The sequence below is a fragment of the Lagopus leucura genome, unplaced genomic scaffold, assembly GCF_019238085.1.
Source record: "Lagopus leucura isolate 7727_CA_CO unplaced genomic scaffold, USGS_WTPT01 Super-Scaffold_100004, whole genome shotgun sequence".
Lineage (NCBI taxonomy): Eukaryota > Metazoa > Chordata > Aves > Galliformes > Phasianidae > Lagopus > Lagopus leucura.
Window position 1 is genome coordinate 48,335,880 of NW_024962264.1, and position 23,710 is coordinate 48,359,589.

The window sequence follows — 23,710 nt, forward strand, 5'->3', positions numbered from 1 at the left end:
CATCTCCTAAGCACCCAAACTGCATAGAATCCTGACTGCCTGGTGAGAAAGCCAACTAAACCAGCACTGCCAAAGCCTGAATCTGAGGTTCTCCTTATTCAGTAACTATCAGAGCAAAGACGCAGAAGCAGCTTAAGTGGGGGAGCTTTGTACTAACATCAAACCCATGCTGAATGCATACATGTGATTTTAAGCTGTAGCTTTTCTAACAGTCCTTTCCTACACTTGACCATGGGTGGCACCATGCAATGCAGCAATACACGTAAAAGCGGTCAAACAGCTACAAAGAAGGGAGTTTTTTGAAATATTTGTCTGCAGTAAAAAGTTGCTAAACCACAAGCATAGTGTGTTTGTACAAAACAGAGATAAAGTCAAAACAGAGAGCTCTCAAGAAAGCTTTGGATGATAAGGTTTCGAAATGCCATTTTTGCGTTTCTGAATGCAGCTTCTTTTCAGAAATTTTCTAACCTGGCATTATATAATTTTCTACATGCATTGTCCATTCCTTGGTTAGCCAAGTATCTAACAAATCAGCTCTAATGAAATCGTTTGCAAATATTTTTTTCCCATCAGTATTCTGTTTCCCTGTGAATCACGAGCAAGTTTTCCTACATATCTTGAGTATTTTGTAAGGTCTGTTCCCTCCAAGAGAACAGCAATGACTGAAACTGCCCAGTTAAACACAGCAAAACAGCTCTGGGATCAGCCAGCAGAGGCATTTTGTAAATAGTTCCCTTGTTACCTCTTTCCTCTTGTCACTGGGGGAGCACTTTGTCTGTCCAGAGCTGAGGACTCGTTCTGTAATAGACGAAGATCTACAGTGCGTTTTGCTCAGGAAGCTCAGCCCCAAACACTAAATGATGGATGAAAGGGAAGGCAGAGCAAGGCCATGCAGGATTTCTGAGGGCTCAGACGCCCAGCCAAAGGCACAGCTGGAGGGAGAGGTGTCCTCATGCATGCCACCTTCAGGCCACTGCTGAAAAACTCTCCCAATGGACACCTCATTTCTCTGCTGCTTTCCAGTACTGTAGAGATCCTCTAAGATTTGTGGGGATGACTTTCCCCTCCCACCTATTTCTTTCACAGCAGTCACCAGCAGTCCCTCTGGCCCAGAATGGGGAATGCAGTTCCAGTTGAGGGCCATCAGCACAGCTCCAGCATCTCTTAGGAGCTGGTTTTGAAACAGCTGAGGGATGGGTCTGAACATATTCCTCTTTGCACCATGTGCTCAGGTACAGGAGGCTGTTAATGGGAATATAAAGTGTTCAGTGTCTCTGCAGCAGCCCCTCTGGATCTGCCTGTACTGCCTCCGAAGTGAGTGTTACCATGCAGGATGAAATACAAGGGAACTGGAATAAAGTTAAATCGTGCTTCATTGCACTGAGTACTGCAGAACAGAAATTTCCTTTCTGTTACCTGATCCTCATGTTTTAGTTTTGTTGTTGATCCCTTTGTAGTTAGGGTTGCTAACACTTCACTATTAAGCTGTTGTTTTCTTGAAAATGCTTGGTCCCAAAAGCCTATGTATTTTAAGTGTTTTTTTTCACTTTTAGTATCCATGTCTTTTACTTTGGTTGCTCCCAAGCCAGCCCAAGAATATACAGTTTCTGTACTAAATTAACATTCGACTTTACAGTCTGTATGCTTTGCAACCCAGCACCTCCTCCATTTGCAGTAAGTAAATACTCAAGTGTTACGCTGCCCTTGAACCCTACGCTATGTGATAAAGGTTGCGCACCGACAGGAGAACAAAATGCCAAGTTTCTGTGGGTCACAGTTCCCTCTGGCAGTGGTGTGTTAATCACAAACTTGCCCTCAGTTATTGGTGAAAGCATAGTGAGGGGAACTTTGGACCAGATGACAGAGTCAGGCTTGGCCTCCTGAGAAGCATCCACCTCTCTGGGAGCACCTAATCTGCTGCTGTGAAAAACTTCAAAAGAAGAAAATAAGGAGATGCTTGTTAGGCTTGGGTTGGACAGAAGGTGCCTGCATTTGTTTGAGAAGCGTGGGCAGTGATATCTGTGGGTCTTGTTGCAGGCTGCATGGTCTTTGGGACATTATTTTATCTCAGCCTGCTCCAGTCTGTGAAGAGCCAGAGGTATTAACACTTTAGAGAAGTACCTCACAATGGCACTTCAGTCTTCATGTTCATGTCTTGCCTTCAGATGTAACACTCTGTAAAAACACTGCTATTTCATTCCAAGGAATTTTAAAACGCGTGGGTTTGGGATGACTTTTATTCAGATGTTAGTCTCTGAAAACCAGAGAAAAAGTTATAGAAGCTTACATGAATGAAAGACTGGGTTTTCAGAAAGCAGTAACTATATAAATGTACATACAGAAAAAAAAATCTCTTTTTTCTTATTGGTTGTCAACAATTAAAAAACTTCAGTTTCTATTGTATTATAGCAGCTTGTCTATTGGGGCAGATAAGGTGAGAGGACCCATCAGATTATTACTATCGTATTTGTTCAGTGTGGCTTGATACAGCTTCAGCTGTAGTATGGCAAAGCCATCATTTTTCTGTGGTAGCTACGCCTGGGAGCTATGACTGCTACTGAATTTCCTTTGGTTCAATACTGCATGTAACCTGAGTGGCTCCTAGGCCTGTACAGTGCTTGCAAGCAATGCAGAAGTATTAGCAATGCAGAAGTATTAGCACCTTGGAGAAGTGAGTAGCTGTGCAGCCTTCCCATAGCAGGCAGCAAATAGAGGCCTTGTCTATCCTACCAGCCACAGAAAATCTGAGCTGATCCCATAATATGAGCACCAGCGTGCCTCTCTGCCACTTTCAAATCCTATTGCTGCTGCCTCAGCTTCCAGCCTTGCCAGAGCCCATGCAGCAGTGCTGCTACACAAAACACAGCAGTGATAAAATCTCGACCTAATGCAGATGAGTGGGCTGCGCCACTTGAATGTCTTCTATAGAAATGCTTCTACAGTGCAGAAATGCCAAAGAAGCTGAAAAGAGACTTTTTGGCAGAAAGGTAGCTCCATTCCTCCAGTTGTGGTTAGTAAGGTCTGTGAGATCTTGAGTTGGAGACATTCAGCAGAGAGACAGCACTGCAATGCTCCCCCGAGCTGGTCAGGCAAGGCTGACAACAGAGATAAGCTCTTTCAAATAAGGCCCCTTGTTCTGCATGGTGATCGCACAGCTGATAGCCACAGCTCTGTGGAGCTGCTGTTGGTATTTCCACTTGCACGAGCGGGATCAGTGAGGTACTAAGAGGTTAACATGATGTGGCAAGCATCATGTTGCAAACCTGGGGAGAAGATGGCAAAAGATGGTGGGTCTCCCACTCACAGAATCACAGAATCACAGAATTGTAGGGGTTGGAAGGGACCTCCAGAGATCATCGAGTCCAACCCCAAGCACTCATCTGTGTGCTATTCACAGTGTTCTTCCTCACAGTCAGGAGCAGATGCTGTAAAGCAGTTGTGAATATTTTTTTTTTTGTCTAGAGGGAACTCAAACTGATGAATTAATTGGGCATGTGCAAAAGACATGGTCAGGTCTTGAAGTTTGTCCTGCAGCAGCATGTCTAGCTGTGCAAAAGTCCATATGGCTTCCATACTCATGACAAGGGCTTGTGCTATCAGCAAGTCACAAGCAGTAGCAATGGTGGCCTTACATCCCAAATGTATGAGATTCCCCATGTGTGCAGGCAGACCAGCAGGAGGGACGCCACGCCTGAAAACATCTGCAGTGATTGGTGGTGCAATGGAGAGCCCAGAAGGCCTGGGTGCACTGGAGCATGCAGCTTGGGCTGCAGCCACAGAGCTCGCTTCAGAGCATGGTTAAGCCTTGGCAGCCATGGCCTCACTTGGGGAAACTATCTCAGAGGTGATGTTCCCCACCAGCTCCGGGAGCCTGGCACTGCATCACTGCAGTGGGTAGGACTAATGAATGCCAGGCAGCTCTCCTTCTGAACATCTGAGAACTGCAGAGGTGGATGTGGGAAGCCCCCTGGGTCATACATTCACTCCCTTCACTCCACTGCTCCTCCAGGAGCACGTCACATTAAGCATTCATACTTCTCACACTACTATTTGAGTCTGGTTGCTGGTGCTTGTGGTGTCACATGTGTGGTGAGCTGGGTCAGTCTGTGCCCCTGCCACCCGTCATTCAGTGCAGTATGCCAGTGACCAGAGACAGCCCCTCCAACCTCATGAGATTTGGCTGGCAGCCTTCAGCCCATGTCACTGAGCACGGCCAGGCCAGGCATGGCCCATGCCTGGAAAGCCAACTGTATCCCAGGCTGCGTCAAAAGAAGCACTGCCAGCAGGGTGAGAGAAATTACCCTGCCCCTCTACTCTGCGCTGGTGAGACCTCACCTGGAGAATTGTGTCCACATGTGGAGTCTTCAGTACAGGAGAGACAGAACCTGTTGGAGCACATCCAGAGGACCACAAAAATGATCCAAGGAACGGAATATCTCTCCTATACAGACTGGCTGAGGGAGCTGGGGCTGTTCAGCCTGGAGAAGAGAAGGCTCAGGGGAAACCTGGTAGCGGACTTTCAATATCTGAAGGGGGATTATAAGAAAGAAGGGGCAGACACTTAAGAAGAATCTGTTGTGATAGGACAAGGGGAACTGGTTTCAATCCAAAACAAGGGATCTCAATTGGATATAAGGAAGAAGCTAGTTATGAAAGGGGTTGTGAGGCATTGGAACAGGTTGCCCTGAGATGTGGTGGATGCCCTGACATTGGAGACATTCAAAGTCAGGCTGGATGGGGCTCTGAGCACCTAGCTGTAGGTGTCCCTGTTCATTGCGGGGGGTTTGGACTAGATGACCTTCAAGGGTGTCTTCCAATTCAAAAGATTCTATGATTTGATGTTGGGAGCACCCCCAAGGGCAGGTCTCCAAGCCCTCCCAGGTCCTGCAGTTGCCCTCTCCTCACAGGGAGTGGCAGTGGCACCTTGTCAGCACCATGCACTGGTGCCAGCCCGTTGCTGCTGTCCTCTGCTTGTAATTGTTAACCTGCTGGGAACGTAAAAGCTCTGTTATTGCTGGTAGAGCTTTAACTTTGGGCACTCCCGAGCAGCCGAAGCACAGGAGCAGTGACTCTGCCTGAAGGTAAACCACTGATTATTTCTTTTGCTTCTTTTTCTGTTCAGCCTCCCTCCGTGTTATTTCGTACTGTGGTTTCAGGGTACAGCAAAAAAGTCCCCTTGCTGACATTTTGTTTTTGAACTTTTAGCTGTAATTTGAATGCCTGTTCTCTTAAAGCTGGAGATTTATTTGGAAATTTGTGTACTCCCATAAATTACCTGTTCTCTCTCAGCTTTCAGCCTGGCACGCCTAGGCTTGCAAGCAGTGTTAGAACAATACAGAGAAAGGTTATCATGACTTACCTGCCATTAATTATCTATTAATAGCTCATTTACTTAGGCCTTTTTTTTTTTTTTTCTTTTTCTGTGGCACACTTATCCCCACTCAACAGATTTCCCGCTCTGTGCTTTGCTTTCCCGGAGGAGCACAGGGCAGTAGAAGTGCGGCCACCCCCCCAGTGCCACGTTCCCATTTGGTGTTTGCAGGGCGGGTGGGACAGAGGCTGCCTGGTAAAACATTGACCTGTGCACCAAGCCGTGGCTGCAGAGGTACGGGGCTGCCCGAGGACGAGAGGGGAGCCTGGCAGCCACCAGCACACACGGGAGCATTCCGACTTCTCCACAGGTACTGTGCACTGCTGACCGACCTTCTCTTGGTTTTTTGGGAGCAAAGAAGAAGCAGAGGTCAGTTACAAGATTTCCAAAGACTCCCCTGGTAGAAATCTGGGGTGGGAAAAATGCTTGGGTGGAGAAGAGCACTGTTATTAGTTGCTTTCTTTTGTCAGATACATTTGGCTGTGTCGTGTCATCTAATGCTTGGGTTGGTTAATAGCTAGTTGTTTTGGTTTTGTTGCGCCTTCATTTAAAACAAAATCTTGTGCCATTGCATTTGAGTGCTTCATTCATGGTTTTCTAATTAAGTTCATGACAGCTGGCTTCTGCTCATCTTCTAACCAGCAAGCAAGAAAATGAATCAAAGTTTCTGAAGAAAATGTGTAACTAAATTATTACAGCAAGGATGTGGTTGGTGACTCACGCTGAAAAATGCTTGCTGATAGTTGAAGGAGCTTTGCTAATATAGACTAAGTGACTGATTTTTCCAAGACTTTTTCCTTGTAATCGCTGTGTTCTAAGAAAGCAGGAACAAAAAGAAATTCAGGATTTAAGTTCCCAGTAAAATATTATGCATATGCTACTAAGAGAGATGGAGCTGAATGGCTTCAAATAATTTATTTAAGTTTATTCAGTGATTGAACATTTTTACCACACCGAGGAAGCTGATTCATCTATGCAGGATCTGTTCCCACGTGTAATTTCCCGGTTTGTTCTTATGTAAGTACCTATGATGAGTCCCAGAAATCACCTTTCACATCCCAGGTGACTATCAAGTAAACCCGAAGGGGATTTTTCACAGCATGCTAGGTGTAAGGTGACTGATGTGTATTGAGTATTCACAAAGGAGCTGCAGTGTGTTTTGTGTGCAAAACAAAGTGAAGGAAAGAGGTTTTTCATATGTTTGCTTTCAGTTTCTTCGTATGAAGAGTGTCAGCGTCAGGTCATGGCTGTGCTTGCTGCTTGCTCCCTGATCTGACAGATTTTCTTGATCTGTTTGCTGACTAGGCTTGCGCATTACACACTGGGCTTGCACATTACACACTTAGTAAATTCTTGGTGGTGTTATGCTGCACCAAAGTGCGGTAACACATTTACTTTATTAAAAGTAGTCTAAGTGAAGCATGATTTCGATTCTTAGCAGCACTACACCTCCTTGAGAAAAGTTCAGGGAAAAAATACTGGAGAACAAAGCAATCAGAGTTCTACAGGCATCTGCTGTAAAGAAATGAAATATAGCTCAAGAAAGATGTTGGTAAAGGCTGCACAGAGCTTCAGTTTGTTGGTGAATCCTTAGAGGTAAACCACTGATTATCACTGAAGTATGTGATCTGCATGTGTGTGATTCTTGCTTTCTCCTTCCAGGACCAGTGATCCCAGTATTAGACAGTAAATTGGAGAGATGTAGAAGTTTCCTTTGCAGTAACTAAAGAGTTCAACTGTTACCTCAGAGCTCTCAGAGACTGAGTTTAAAAAGGAAAAAAAGAAAAAAAGAAAATCTAAAGCAAAAGTGATGACAATGTTATCTCATCTGTTTTCATACAGTGATAAGGTCCTAGCTGGTGACTGCAGGGAAGCTTATGTGGCTTAAATGGAAGGAATGGGACAGCTGAAAAGATTCAGTCTTTGAGCCCTGTTTGCACAATGGCAGACTGCTTTCAGAGGAGCTCCAATCCTTTTCCATCTCCAAATCAAGGAGTCAAGAAGAAATGTTATCAGATAGGCAGGTTTCAGGGCACGGGGGCCATAACAATTTAAAGGCAACGGAGAAAAAGGTGGTGCAGTGCATGCTTTATGACTAAACTAAACTTCAAACAGTTGTTGCTCCTATTACAATTTTAGTTTGGCCTGAGAGATTATTACTGTGGTATCAACAGTAAATAAAATTACAAGAAGACTGCTAACATCTCCCATGCCCCTGACACGGCCGTGATTGTGACACTGCATATGTGCCATGGTGTGCCTGCGACAGTAGGGAGAAATGCAGCAGCATTCAGTGGGATGGCTGAGCTGTGCATTTACAGCTCAGTACTGCTAACATGTGTCAGAGAGGTAGGAAATATTTTTGTGGAAAATACCCTTGTCTTTCCCACTGATGGATTATGGAAGAATCCACTGCAAACACCTCATTTGGGGAAGGCCTATCCCCAGGACCACTGTCTAACATAATACTGCTAGTTGCTTCCCAAAAAATCTGAGCAAATTTTCATCGGAGAGCTGACTGTGCTAGTGGGAGCCCTCAGCAGTTCTTCTCTGTTGCTACTGGTTTTGAGGCACGTTTCATTTGTGTTTTAGACAGTCTGATAATCTAAGTAACTTAGATCATTGCCGTACATAATAACATATTATTATTTGCAAAAATGGAGCAAGCAGATTTCATTTCATGGACTGCGCTTCCAGCAGAGCAGTTTACCAGGTTTTGGTCAGTTAAACCTGTGTAAATACGATGAAAGAAGCAGGTATCATGAGGGACAGCTTTGTCTGTGGAACCTTTTTTCTGGTACACAAAGTGGAGAGGGCAGATCAATGCTTAGCCTGGGCTGCTATGAGAGATCCTGTTTAGAAAGAAATCGGTCTTCACCCTTAAAGGGAATGCCCCCTTAAAGGGGCATAGACATTAATGCTAGAGTTATGTGTAATAAAATATCACAGATCCTACAAAGACCTTATAGAGACACTTTCCCAGATTGGCACTGTGGTAACTCTTCATGGGTAGGAAGAAGATTTTATATTTGAAGAAATAGGCAGAGTAAAGGGATATATTAAAAAGTGGACGACCTCTGCACAAACTTATGCAGGAAATGATGCTTTCTCTGTATCGTTGACCAGTGTTTGGATGGCAAATAACAAGTGGTGCCAAAAACAAATTTTCATATAACTAAAACTAGACCTGCTTAACAGGACCATGCAAAACTTGGCCATTTCTCCCCTGAAATTATCTTTCCTAAGTGAGCCTGGAATCACAGAGCAAGAGCATGGCTGAGGTTGGCAGGGACCTCTAGTCCTCTCAAGCAGGGACACACACAACAGTGTGCCCATATCAGACCATATCCAGATGACTTTTGAAGATCTCCAAAAAGGAGATGTGCCTGGTCTTGCCAGGGTTACCTGGCTCACAGCTTGTACCCTTGTAGAGGGCTGCCTGGGCACTTTCCACATCCAGCAGCTCCATGGGGACTGGCAGCAACAGGCTGGGGAAGGAGAACTGAGGAAACACGTGGCTCCCATGCCATGGAATTTGGGTTCAGCTGCTCAGCAGGCAGAGATGGTGGGACCAGGAGTACTGCTCTGCCTCCTACCCAGGGCTGGGTCTCTTTAAGGACATCACCACATGGAGATATTCATAGTCACTGTTTTTTTCATCTGATACAGCAAACTATAGAAGGCAATTGCTAATGTTTTGGGCTTGGGACAGAAGTAGGTTAGAAGTAGCTTCAAGTTACTTCTGTTACTACTGTAGAAGTTCTTCTACAGCGATGCAGCTCTGCACTTTTCTGCCCATGAGTACTGGAGAAGCTTTTCTCTAGCTGCCCACTTGTACAACACCCACATGGTAGGAGTTTCTCCTTCACATTACTCTAGGAGAAATTTTAAACATTATCATCAAATCCACTTACTTCCTGAAGGCAGAAGTATGAATTTTACCAAGGGTTTTGTGCCTTTTATAGAAGTAAGAGTTTTCTAAGGGGAACTGTTTAGCTTTTCAGAGCCAGTTTGCAGAAGCATATTTTTGTGACATTGAACTGTTTTTCCTCTTTTTGTTGCAGTGAATGAAATGATCAGGTAAAGTGCAAGCCTTAAAAGACAGTGATTGCAGACATGTAAACAGCCTTGCACACTTCCAGCAGAGCAGAAAAACTTGTGTTGCATTGAAACCTCAGCTTTTCAATTTTGCTAAAATGATGCAAAGTGTTAACCCATGAATTACAGCTGAATATGAAATATCATTTCTGTGAAATGAAGTGACTTTAATTATTTTAATTACAAAAATTATTTTGTGCTGAATGCATGCGTGTGCAGTTTCCAGTGATGTCAGTGAGAGATGAGTGCTAAGATCTTGATTTAGTTTTTTTTCCCTGTGATGTGTTCTTCCAAAGAAAACACTTCTTTCTGTGAGTGGTTGCTCTCAGTAGTAACTTTCATAACTTTTGATCTCACCAGAAGTCAGATGTTGCTCAGATCAGAGTGCAGCATGTAGTTGATGATTAAACATGCCTATCCAAATGAATGGCAGCCCTGCCTCCACACTGCTGGGTCACAGTGTTTCTCTTTACTTCCAATATTTAACAACAACTGCCAATAAGAAACTGTATTTGCTTACACACTGGCAGACAAAAGTAGAAATAATAACCAATACTCGCAGCAGAAATATTTTTCTAAATGCCTGGCAAAATAAGGCTCTCATGCTGCGGGATCCTAACTTGCAGTTTTACTGGTCTTATGCAGGGTTTCAATGCATATCCCGGTATATGAGAGTAAGAAACAGCTGATATTGAGCAAAAGCTGGAAAGACATTTAACTTTCATACTTGGAGCGAATTGAGTTAGAGAGGTACACAGGTTGCCTCTTGTGCATCTAGTATTTGGCTTAAAAAGGAACACAAATTTTTCAAACCCATGTCTTTTATGGTTGTTGAGTGAAGGAAGCCGTGTTTTACAGGTGTGAAGTTGCTATTGGCTTTTCATCCTTTCTGATGAGCTGTAAGAACACTCATCATTCCAGCCCTTCCTGTCTCTTACAAAGATATTATCAAACAGCCTGGCACTATAGCAGTGATGTATTTTCATAGCGGTCCCCAGTAAAAGTGCACATCTTGTTTGGATTTCTAAGCAGCCCTTAGATAGACTTCAGCTGGGATCAGGCCAAGCTTTACTGAGCCAAATATTTTCGCCACAGTAATGGGGGTACTTTGAAGGGAAAACTGCTGTATTAACATTCAGTAAGGTGCAGAAAGAACTTTTTCTAACCCTGTCTATGGCTCTTCTCCAAACAGTATTTGAGGCAGCCACTTCATCATTTTATCATGATGTTCTTCCATTTGAACAGCTTGCAAAGATGCTCAGGCCATACCTGTAGTTAGCTTGATGTAGACAGACAATCTGTAAATATCTCAGACATTAATGACTTGACAGTGGAAAGTTGATGAGTAGGCAGCTCCAGCTTGAATTTGTTGGGATTACTCTATCGGTTAGTGTTAATCAGTGAGGTTGGTAGCCTAAATCTTGATTTTGCAAACACTTCTCTATTTTGCATAGTGTTTGTTCCTGCTAATACTATCCTTGGGAACTACATAACCATTACTGCATGCCAAAGGAGCTTCATCAGGTTATGATTATGAGCAAATTCTACAACCGATCCAGCCCTACCTGACTGGGCCCTTCACAAAACGTAACAGAAAGGATGGAACCAAGGGAAATCTCAAGCTGCAGTACTATGAAGTGATAGCATGTGTCTAAGGACCTCTCCAATTCTCTTTACACGCCACTCCCTTGTAGAAATGTGGGAAGAATGCCTGGGGTTGCTGCTAGGAAAGTTTGTGTGACTTGGTGGTGGGTACCATCAGCATGGATGGAGGACAGTAGAGGTGACTAGAGCTATTATCACTGCTTTATTTTTACTTAGAACTCCTCACCAGTAAGTCTTGAAACATAAAGCTTAGCTCTACATCAGTTATAAGTCCCTAGGCAAGGAAATATTTTTTGAAACCGCAATGCCATGGGTGGCAACATCAAGACAGTTGGAGAGGAGAAAGTAGAGCGGAAGTCTGAAATTTGGAGGAGCTGCCTATCTACACTCTGAGGTGTAGGCTTTCAACCTAAAATCAACAAAATGCCTCCTGGTCCATTTTGTACTGTACAGTTTCTTTCCCATCTTCCTCTTTTGTCTCTCTCAGTGAGGTTCACAAGAGGATAAGATGTCTTGGGAAGTGGGAAGTCAGTGGTGAGAGATCCCAGCCTCAATTGTTTCCAGTAGGAATGGAGAAATGAGGAGAAATCTGACCACAGCCATGAAACCTTAAAACTGAACTCGACTGTCATTTGAAGAAGTACGATACTTTTCTCAACCAAAATGTCAAAGAAACTATTAAAACAATGTCAGTGCAAAATGTTACAGAGAATGAAATCTTGGTATTATACATGTGAATTGTGAAAAATATCATCAGTAACTTTCTGCTGGGAATATAGCTGAGTTTAATTCTCAGAACAACTTTAATAGCAACAGTAATAATAAAAAGATAAGACACATAGCTAAGGAGTATTCTTTTCCTTTCCAGGTTAAAGAGTACAAGAAAGTATTTTCCAGAATACTTTCTGAATAGAAAAATTTATTCTTGATCAGCTGGGGTAAAAAACATCCTTCAGCTTCTCTACTATCGCTGTAATGACATATAGCTCTAGTAAAACTGGAGTCATGCACAGCTCTAGATTGTTGTGCCAAGCTTTTTTGTTCTAGGTAGTTATCTATTTTCTGCTGGAATATTTTGATTTAAATTGCTGGTGAGTTAGTGCTGATGCTGGATGCAAATACTGTGAATGTCACTAACTGGAGTAACACACATACCTAATCTAGTTGCTGACAACCCTGCCAATGGCAGGGAGTGGGAGCTCAATGGTCTTTTGGGTCCCTTCTAATCTAAGCCATTAAATGAATCTTTGATTTGAGCCATTTTCAAAGTGGCTGCTTTCTGCACAGTGAAAATGACTTTCAGATGAAGAATTTGTTTCTTCTAGGAAAAATTGAAAAGTGAAGAGTCTTGATAGCAAGGTACAGAAAGAGGTTTATTTTTATCTTAATGATGACATGTGCCTTTATGGAAGAACAGAGGGAAGAAATGGAAATTAAGTCTGGTTAAGGAGACAAAAATGTATTCCAGTTCATTTAATACTGTAGGATCAGCTCTGATCTTCATTTGCATTTCAGACAAGGAAGTTTCAATAAAGAAATCATTGAATTACTTGGGAGTGTCCTCAAGACAGTATGAAAGCACAATGAAAGTACAGCTCTGCTGTGTGTTGGCTGTAATGACATGGAGGTTACTGGGAGTTTTGTCTGTGTTTTGGGAGAGGCATGTAGGGTCTGATTTGTAATCTTAAATACTTTGTAATCGTGTTAATATAGATGTGATGTAAACTGTTTTTAATTGCTTAATGATTTTACTGGCTTGGTAATCTAATTAAAGGTCTGTTGTACAAAAAAAAAATGAAGAAGTAGGTTAGAAAGAGTACAGTAAGAAGAACTTATCTTGAAAGAAGTACGCAGAATTATTGTTCTCTCTTAGAATGTTGAGTGACTGTTAGCAATGCTGGCAAACTCCTGTTTCCATGAGCTCTTCCCTTTCCCCCCATGGAAGCAGGCAGCCCTCCTGCTCACTCATATGGACCAAGGGGCTCTGGCAGGTCCTTGTGAGCCCCAGTTGCATGCAGCAACACTTTGTGTCCAGAGTCCAGGGTTGCTCTGCTTGGCAAGTTGCTAACTGGCATGCAAGTTTATCAGAGAGCTGAACTTTGAGGCCTGACAGATTTGTTCTTGAATGTAATGGGGAAGTGTGTAAAAAAAAAAAAAAAAAAAAAAAAAAAAAAAAAAAAAAATTGAAAAATCTTATTTTGCAGATGTCAGACTTTGACAGCATTTTAGGATGTCAAAATTTGGCAACATTATGAAAGTGGAATTGTGCTAACATGCCGGCCTACAGGGGATAGGATCTGTGACTTCTCTTTCCTTTTTCTGCTTGCCCAATCCAGTTTAAGGGAGTTTTCTATTTTGGTTAAACTTGGCTTTTCCAGAGATGCAATTATGTAAATTACTTTCAGCTAATATTGTTGTACTGAAGTCCAAATCATTTTTAAAAGGGGCTTTCTAGTTCCTACAATAGTTCCTATCTTAAGATGGCAGGCGTCTTTTATAAGGGAAGCGAGAAATTGAAAATCTCTGTTCTGGGTCACTCAGACCATTAGCGTGCAAGATCCACAAGTTTGCATAAGGGAGATGAAGAACATCTGCAAGGATCGAATAGATTTCCAAGCAAGCCAATGGTCAATGAGTGCAATCTCTCTTGCTCTGACTGCAAGAGTTAATGCTCTGTACTCCAATATCTGCAGGCCTCAGAGATTATGGCAGTTCCTGATGGGGCCATTGCACACAGTTCAGCAGCTGGAGTTTGGTCATTCCAGATCGAACTTGCCCCTGATTTATTAAGAAAAAAATAATAATTAAAAAAAATCACTTTCTTTAGTGTAGCAGCTTTAAGACTGTTAAAAAGACTGTTAAATATTTTAGCTCCTGGGGCAGTTTTTTGAAGCCTCAAATGAGCATCATATTGGCAGTACTTTTATGTGCAATGGATTTTCCTATTTGCTTATGAGCTAAAAGATTTGGGAGTAGCAGTTTTTAGTCAAATAGCTAATTTATAGTGAGTATAAATTTTCTTTCAGCTCTGTCAGTAAGAGACAGAGTCAATTTTTATTTCTTTCTTTTTAAGAAAATTAATGTGGGGTAGAATAAAGAAGCTGGGAGATTTTTTAAAGAGAACTATCACCAAAATGAATGTATCAGCCTGGAGCATCTGTTCAAGTCAGCTTTCAAACAGAATACGTTTCTGATCCATGCTCTACTTCCTCTGGCTGCTCATGTGAAAAAGAGCAGACACAAACACCAGGAAGACGTGGCCCATGCCACGGGCCCAGAAAAAAGGAAGTGAGCAGCAATGAGCTGGGAGTGTAGGGCTCCATCCATACATCTATCACCAGGTTTGGGTGCAGAGAGAGAGCAGTTCTGCCTCGCAGAGGAGGACACATCTGGGCACACAGATGTTACCCATGTTGGATGGTTGGTATTGGAAAAGAAACACTCAAACCTTTGCAGTTTCTCAGATTATTAAATGGCAATTAAAATAATTCCTCATGTGTAAAATGCAGTCAGGTAATAGGGCATTCTGACTCATTAAATGAATGCCTGTCAAAGTTTTCTCTCAGGGTGTTCCACTTTCTTGCTTGTTTCAGGATGTTAAACCACCACTTGCACCAAAATCTATGAGCCAAATATTTGGTGGGTGAACAAACCAGGTTTCCAAAACACAGCTGTACAGTTATCTGCCAGTTGGATGGCTCTTCCTCCCACCCCAGAGCATTTGTACAATAACCTGTTTCTTCTGCACAGCCTACCATCCCCAGGGCAAAACGCCTTGTTAAAATTTGATTGTGAAATACAGCTTTCCCATTCACCTGCTATCATTAGGATGTTTTCATGTACAAGATGGATGTAACAGCACAGCACTTAAATTGTTGTGGTTGGTGGTTTGATGCTCAGCTACAGACTATGCTGTGAGGTGTCTATTTGTGTGTGTGTGTGTGTTTGCACTTTTGTACCAGGTTTCTTCATTTTGCAGGGTTGGTTTTCAGCACCTGTGTGGGCAGAATTGGGCACAGCACCAAAGAAGGGCAAACCATCTTCTGGGTGCTTGGCTTAGCAGTGCTACCTTGAGAACAGTGTGTGTACATGAGATCATCACACTGAGTGATGGGGAGTTAGATGTGAGTTTCTTTAAATTTGTAACTAAAATAGCCTTTTAGCTATATGCCCAGATTTCAGATCAATGCTCCACTTCTGAGCAACCAGAAAGAGAATAAGTTTTTCCTCACCTGAGCTTGAGGCAGGTTTCAATAGAATCATACAGAGTTTCCTGGAGATAGGAGAGTCAAACATTTGTGGCTTGCATCTCCAATTTCCAAAGTTATTTCTCCTACTGGATTTGTGCTTGGAGAACTTTTGTAACCACTAACTTTCACTAGCATATACTAAAAGTTCTGCATTGTGTAAGGGAAAATAAAACATAGATAACAGGTGATTTATCCCAAGGCATCAGCTGCTGCCTAGACGAGCTGGAGCTGAGGAGGACTGCAAGGCTGAGAGGCCTGCTGACCCCAAACATGACCCCTGAGACTATCACTGCTTCCCACTTCGGAGTACAAACCTGTGGGGAGAATATGGCCGCAGCAGAGTCCCCTGGCTGTACAACCATCTCTACTGCTTCATCCTTTCCCATGGAGCATGTGTCAGATTCATGGGGGTAAGAAGAAGGCTGTAATGACCAAGACCACTCCTTATCTTCTAGCAGCTCCCACTATGAGCTGCTATCTCTTTTGCATGAGTGGTACATGGTACTGCTCTGTTAACTCCTTCAGAACAGGCTGGCTCATCCCTAAGATGCTTATCCTGAGACTTCTCTAGCAGCTGTGATGTTCTTCCTAGTCCTAAGGTTTGATTAGCTTTTCTTGTATGCTTTTGATTAGCTCTCACCACCTGAAGCATAGCAGAGGAGAGTCATGAAACTGAGGGTATGTGTTTGGGACACAGAACAGAGTCATGCAGGGACATCTCAGCATGTAAATTCTGCATCAGGTCAGGCAATCATGCCTGGCACAGCCTAATCCATTTTGCTTGTTGATGGAGCCACATCTGCGCTTTGTTTCAAGAACTAGTTGGTTCCATCCAAAAATGTACTCAATAACAGACATTTATAGAGTGTGAGTGCTCAGCAGACAGGGCAGAGCATGATCTGCAGAACTGAGCATGATGCACATGCACAGAGTGTGTGGGACCAGGGACCAGAGTACGCAAAGCATTTCCCCAACAGAGGCAATGGAAAGGACATGTGTACCCTCTTCTGTGATCTTTCTCCAAGCCAAAAGAAGCTGCAGCACAATAGAGATCCAGCCCTTCCTCTGCTGGTGAAGTTTTCAGGCCTCAGTGGATCTAACTGGCTTGAGCCAGGCAGCTGAACCAGCCTTCTGTTTGGGGTAGAAATGCTCTTGGACTGCCTCAAGCCATGTTCTCCTCCAGAGCTTCACTCTGTGAGAGCACAGTGTGACCCACATCGCTCTCCCTTCTAGAAATAAATGTGATCTTCCCTCAAAAGGGAGTATCTGCCCTGCAGCTCCTCCACAAAAGACGAGCATTTGAGTAGAGGGTAAAGAGTAGAGGGTTATGTTATGACTGGTTGAGATTTTTTTAAACCAAAACACAGTTTGGATGGAAAGTACGCATCATTAGAAACAAAAGTGTTGAGAAGAACTCTCCGTTTTAATTAGACTTTTGTGTGCAGTCTGTAATTTCTGGGCTAAACCATAAGAACTGCTCCAAAGCAGTCAGGAGGATGACTCCAGCAGCAGCATACATTCTGACTACAGCACCCAGGGCTCTTGCCTGCATCTGTGCCACTGAAACAGAACACATTTGTCTTCCCCACACCAAATCTCCAGCTGTCAGTTCCTCTTTCTGAGCCATGAACTCGCAACAGAGTTTGTAAAACATTGCACTGCCAGTATGACAGGCACTTAGGAACATTCTTGACAGGTAGTGATAGATTCTCTCTGCTCCTATTATAAATTTTCCCATGTTTTCACGTGGTTCCTTATTTTCTTTGATAAGCCCAGACTAAATTTATGGTTATATTCATTCTGTCTGTACAGTTGAGCAAGCACTGGCTTCCCTGCTCTGATGGGAAACAAGAACATTGTTTGGTATTAAACAATACATTGTTTTGGTGCTTTTGCTGCTTTTGAGAATAAAAACATCAGACATAAAGCCCAATAATGGGGTAATAAATAAACTGGCTTTTCCTTTTGCAGAAATAAATATACAACAGCACACTGCATGTTAGCTTTCAGAGGTTTCCAAAACACAAGCCAGACAGCTAGTGGGATTGTTCCTTATACATCCTTAGTAAAGGATATATCTCACTCTTCAGATTTCTATTTGTCATAGAATCATAGAATGGTTTGTGTTGGAGGGGACCTTTAAGATCTTCTAGCTCCAACCCCCTGCTGTAGGCAGGGGCACCTGCCTCTAGGTCAGGTTGCTTAAAGCCCCATCCAGCCTGGCCTTGAGTGCTTCCAGGGAGGGGGCACTCGCAGCTTTACTAAGCAACCTGTTCCACCATTTTAGGTGTTTCTTACAGTTTTATTAGGCCAGTTCTTTCTGAATATGTCTCCTTTGTTATTATTGGCTTAAAATTAGCCACTGATATATAAAGCAACTGAAAATGGGAGAAAATATGAGAAAAACAACTCTTTCAAACCATCACATTCTCTCTGTGCAACGAGCTCTTTCTAGAAAATGAGGGAAGGAAGGAAAGCAGCTCTCTCTGTAGCCAATAATTCTACAAATGAACTGAAGGAAAAAAAATCTTAAAAAAAAGAAAAAAGAAAAAAAAAAGCAGCACATCTCTCCCTTCCACCACTGCAATAATCAGTTTTTTTAACTCTTGCTAGATGGCATCTCATTGGATGTTCTCACTATTTCTATGACTTTCCAGTAACTTCACATTTTTGTCTGTAGTATTCTTAAAAAAGCTTAAATCTAGTGTTACTGAAGGAAGAAGGACCCTTTCCAGAAGCTAGCTTATACACTTAACAGTTATGCATTTATTGAGTTCTATGCTTAACAAAATGAATAGGTAGCACAGACTGGGAAATTTGGTTTGTACTCAGGGTTAGAATGTAACTGCGTACCTTTTTTGTTGCGTAATTTTGTTGATAAGGCTTCTGGTAGTTGGGCAACGTAATGATTAAACTTTGTATCTGAAAGATAGAACTTCTGTGCTTTTTGTTTATTTGTTTGCTTTTAATGTTTCCATTTTAAGTCAGACTTCCTAGGACCAATACCTAGGCACTTGCAGAGTTTGCAAAGGCCTTGATCATGCTTAGCTCCTTATCTCAGTGTGAACTTGACAGACAAGAACTGAAGGATTTAACATCATTATAATTGGATGATCTATGAGTAGAAGAATTTATTAAGTCTGGTTTTCTACAGTGCCTCTGTAGAATGCAGAGCAATTCCATCCCTGTCCTGTGTCCTCAGCTTGTCCCATCCTCCCTCCTTTTGTGTCTCTTCTTTGCTCTTTCCTGTACCTCTTCCTCTTCAGCTGAGCAGATCTGGAGACTGTTGCAGCGCATTTCACTCAGCATGGCTGGACATTGCCTTTCAGAGCAGGCAGTAGCCCAGCCAAGACAAGCTCTCACTTCTTAATTTCATTCCTTAGATTTAGCCCTTGTTTTCATGAAGCTGGCCAGCAGATCTGAAAGTTATAAACAGAGAGAATGGGACTGGCAGTCATGGTGCAGTTTTGTACGCCTGTGGTGGGGCACATGACCGTTTTTAGAAAAGCAGACTGAGAGCACCAAGTGTTCATCACAAACAGGAAGAGCATGCAAGAGAATCATGGGAATCATAAGCAAACAGGGAAATTAACTGCTATGCAAAGACAATGAGGTATATTCATTGCCTTCTTGTCATGGTTTCAAAGAAAGGTGCAGAAATGCATTTTCGCTCCCTTTCCAATTTTAAATTTTTGAAGCAGTCAGCACCTGTGAGCTCAAAGTTTCACAGAAGCTTTGTGAAATGGCTTTAGGCATTTTACTGTGAGTTGCTGCTGGACTTAGCTCGCTTCAACATGCTGACCCTTGGCCAGTTGAGGTAGGAGAGATGCTGGTTGTTCTTAGTGAAACGTGATCACGGTGTACTCATGGAAGAGCCTTTTGTAAAGTGTGTCTTAACCAGCTCTAGTCATCATTCAGTGTCTTCAAAGATAATTTCAGTGGAAGAGCATGTAGGAGTATGAGTCTTGTTACTCTTTGCCCTAAGAAGACCTCTCTGTGGCTGAGGTCTCAAAGCTGCAGACTGGGTGCTGAGGATACCACGATGTGGTGGTACCATGCACAACATGGCCTAGCTGCTCACCCCACCTCCAGCCCCATGGTAGCCCTACACAAGTCACAAGCCTGCTGCTGCTGGCAACCGAGGAGAAACCGTATGCTATAAACTGTATTCAGACACCATTCTTCAAGGTGATATTATGGCTGTGGTTACATTTCCTATAGCTTTAGCAATGGTGCAGACTGTGCCATTGGAAACCTGATCAGTGACTCCACTGTCCAGTAGCCAGTCCTAGATGACCTACCAAATGTTGTAATCATTGATAGAGTGATTATAGAAAATCCTTCTTTCAAAGAAATCTGTCATCCTAGTCACCAAATACAAGAGACTGCTTTAGATCTTAGAAATGCTGTTTCTATCTTGAAGCTGACTGTATTCCAAGTACAACTGAATATCTTCATTAGAAACTGCCAGTCACTTGGAGGCTCCTGTCCTTGGTTGTTTCTGGTAGCAGTAAGATTCATGGATGGCTTTCCTTCATTAGTTTAAAATGTACTGCCTTCCAGCTTCACTGGAGGAAGCACTGAAATTATACAACTGTTAATGTGTGGAAATGACTCACAGCCAGTGTTGGTGTGTGGTCCAGGGGGAAGGGCTAACCTTTTCCAGAGCTTCATGCTTAAAACCAAGCATACAGTGAGAACGTGCTTAGTTTAGCTTCCCGTGATGTGGGCACAGATCAGGCACTAGCCTGCATCTGCAGTGCCTCCCAGAAGTCGTGTCCAAACCAGTGTGTCTCCCCCACCACCACCACCACCTGTCCTTCTCTTGCTCATGCAAGTAGGAGTATCAACTCTCTCCTTGTTCCAGGTCTCAAGTGGTCCACAGCTTGCATAGCAACCATCACACTGTGCTCAACAATTACTCCTTCAACGTTATGTTTAATCTTCTAAAGAGGACAGCAGGCCAAAAGAAATCTTTTCATGTGCAAAATGGTCTTCATTTTTCCCAAAAGATCATAGAATTTCCAAAGAATCTCCATTAAAATGACACAAAAGCAGTCTAAAGCCTCAGCATCACCTTATTGCTCTTTGTTGGTCTTGTGGTACATCCTCCGGATAAGATTTTACAAAGAACAAAGTTCAAAATGCAGATACTTCATCACCTGGTCACTTTATATTTTCTTGGAATGCACTATCACCAGTTCCATAATGTGAATATGAGAAATAAATTGAATGACTGATGTAGCATCAGTGTCAAACATGATGTCAACATTATGTCAATCATGATGATGAGGCACTAAGAATGAGTTGGCTTAGTTCACATTAATAAAATTTTCACCAATCAAAATTTGATAAAAATCCTCACTGGCACCCCTAAACGAAGCAGCTAATTACTTTTATAGATAGAAAATAACTTTTTTAAATTTTAATACATATGAGACGTGTTCAGGCCTCAGAGGTGATACGGAATTCTAAGTAGCTGGGCAGGTGATGCACAGATGACAATCTGCTAGTTGCTACATTAATCTGCACACTAGGCACTATGTCCACATTCAGAGGTTCCATGGTAAATCATGTTATTGAGTCAGACTGGGGAGGCTGGAACAGCTTGCACAAAAGCACCTTCCTTTTTCTTTAGGAATAGTCTGCAGTAACATAGTGGGAAGAGCAGTGTCTTCAAATGCAGATATCTGGCTACCTTCAGTGGTGTTCTGAAGATACATATAGCCATAGAAAGGTCAGATTTCAACCATCTCAGATGCATGCAGACTGTAGCAAATTTCACCAATGAAATATGTTCCCTTTAAAAATTTACCTTGTATATTTGTGAAAAGGGTAAAGGGTAAAAAGTCACTGCCCTTTTTGTTCCTGAGATTTTAGCTAGTTCTTCAGAAAAGAGACTATCTCTCTGATATTAAGATCATTTATCACCTGGTTAACCTGCTGACAGACTGCCATTTCCTGTATAATTGCAAAAGCTACCTCACAAGCAGCTATGGTTTCTGTTGCATGGTGAACATTATTTATGTCCAAGAGCCAAGGACAGTAGTTCCCATTAGTTACATCTCTACTAATGAATAAAACATGCCAGGGTCTCTTCCCTGGACAGAAGAGCAGCACAGCACACAATATTTTAATGGAAATCTTGTCCTTCCTCCAGAAACACCTACTCTGGGCAGTCCCTGCCCCATTCTCTTTGAGACTGTGCCCAGGGCAGTGCAAGTAGGTTGGCCTAAAACATTTTCAAGGAGCGTGCGAGCAATTAACAATGTAACTTCACATCCCAAAGCCAAGTTCTGTATATTTCCTTGTACAGATGTAGGCACAGAGCCCAAGGGGGCTAGATAGAGGCTCAAGAAATTTTGTTACAGTGAAGGAGTGGGGGTACAGCCCCAGGTACCAATATGTGAGTGGGCTAGGTTCTTCAGGCATCCACCCTGAAAGAGACAAGAAATATGAGATATCAAACACAGCAGAGCTGAGAGTACAGGTGTTGCTCAGAAGAGCTCATTTTGTCCCTCTATCCCCCTGCGTTAGCCAAAGGAAAGGCTTCTTGCTATCTAAGGACTTTTTCGTATAGCTTCTGAGTCTAACCCCAAGAATGTGGTTAATGCCCTCTTTAAAATACAAAGTTTGGAAATGCCCTCTTTAAAATGCATATTTTCCATTAGTAATAGAAAATATGGGGATTTGGTGTGCCCTGGATGGGATAGGATATACTTCCAACTTAAGCTTTGTGAATGACAGAGGATGCTAGGTCATTGTAGAAACATTTTCTTAAGCAAGGAAGGGAAGGAACAACTTAACCAATGGATTTAGTACTTACTCCATTCAGACCATTCTTCTCATTCCTAACCATTTCAGCTATTATTGGCCTTGAAATAGCAGACACTTTGCTTATTTTATCTTGTCAAATATCTGTAGAGGTAAATTATGTCAACAACTCTCTCGGGTCTTTCTTTGGGAGTGAAGTGTTTTACAGCAGAAGTGTAGTCCCATAAAAAAGTCACCATACAGTGTGATTTGGTTACCACTGCCCATTAACACAGTCCTTGACCACTTCCAAGTTTAATTAGGGCAGCTCTACCCAGCAAGGTGACCTGGGGCAGCTCTGGCTGTTAGAGGTATGACCTGCCAACAAGGCCATGCCAGTGGTGGGCCCCATTTTGGGTGCAGCCATGGAGGTGAAAGTGCTCTTTTACTGTTGGAGAGTGTTTGATTACAGGGGGTGGTTTCACTGCTGGGTTGCAAAGTTCATCCCTGGAGTTATACTAGCATTTCTGTGCCACAATAGTGATTCTGGAGGGATGTACGTTTGGGACTGCATACTGCAGGTTTAGTGAAGTAACTGCGGATAGATGGGCAAACCCATCCTACTTCTTTCACTACAGAAGCCAATCTTATTCTTGCAATTGAGTACTTTTGGTTGTAGTCCTTAAAACAAAAGGAATCTTGGGAATGGAGTTTCTGATACAGCTCTTGCCTGCAAACGAGCAGCCTGGCTCCTGCCTCCATCTCAGAGGAGGCGGTGGGTGGGGAGGAGCAGGCCAGAGGCTGCTATGGGGAGGAGCAATCAGATTCACACTTGGCCGCGTGGACAAAGTGCATTGTGATGAGGTACCAGGAGGTGGGACGGCACTTCTGGCATGCCTTATTACACACTGTCACTAAGAGCTTCCCTCAACCTCCCTGCCACCCCAGGATCAGAGGCCAGGTGTCTGGGTGTGTCATCATCTCTCAGTCCCAAGACAGATTCTAATGTGACTTGGTCACATCAGTGTTCTACCATAAGAAATGAAGTTCATTCTAACTCTGATATGAAGCTCATCTGTTTAACACTAAGACTTCTCCAGTAGTGATCCTCCTGTGCAAATAGGAGTGCAGACTCTGCTTAATTCACATTCTGTACTCCTGACAACGTATCAGCATTCCATGACACGTCACTTCTGCCATAACGTAAAAGCCAGGAACTAATGAATGCAGGCAAGCAGTGTGTGCGCACGGTGTGGCCACACAAATGTTGAGACAGCAATAGAAAGGTGAGGAAAGGTGCACAGTGTGCCTGTGGGGACGATGCACTGGGGTCTTAAATTGGCATCACCAATTTACAGTATTTGTGAAAATATGCTGTGAAATGGTCTCAAGCAGCCACATCAGGCTGGTGAGCACTAAACCTTTTTCCCATAGAGTGTTTTATTTACCAAGGGACCAAAAAGCAATCAGGTTGCATTGTAGATATATCTATCTAGAACCCAACCTGTATTTATTTTACTGGAAAGCAAACATCCTACAGAAACATAATGGTTGTAGTAATATAGAAGCTCTTCAGGTTTTAATGGTTTCCTTCCTTCCTTCCTTCCTTCCTTCCTTCCTTCCTTCCTTCCTT

General features: G+C 42.9%; 1 protein-coding gene across 6 annotated transcripts in view; it reads left to right on the forward strand.

Annotated features, from left to right (window-relative positions):
• The window catches only part of RBM47 (RNA binding motif protein 47), a 74,962-nt gene that overhangs the window by 26,712 nt on the left and 24,540 nt on the right, over positions 1-23,710 (forward strand). For 2 of the 6 annotated variants that reach the window (XM_042871670.1, XM_042871673.1), the window contains exon 1: positions 4,940-5,081. The exons of 1 other annotated variant lie outside the window; for it this stretch is intronic. The gene's annotated coding sequence lies outside the window, so the exon portion shown is untranslated. Of the gene's footprint in view, positions 1-4,939; positions 5,082-5,542; positions 5,741-23,710 lie in introns of those variants that run through there. 3 more of the 6 variants (XM_042871674.1, XM_042871671.1, XM_042871676.1) reach the window with 3 other exon arrangements.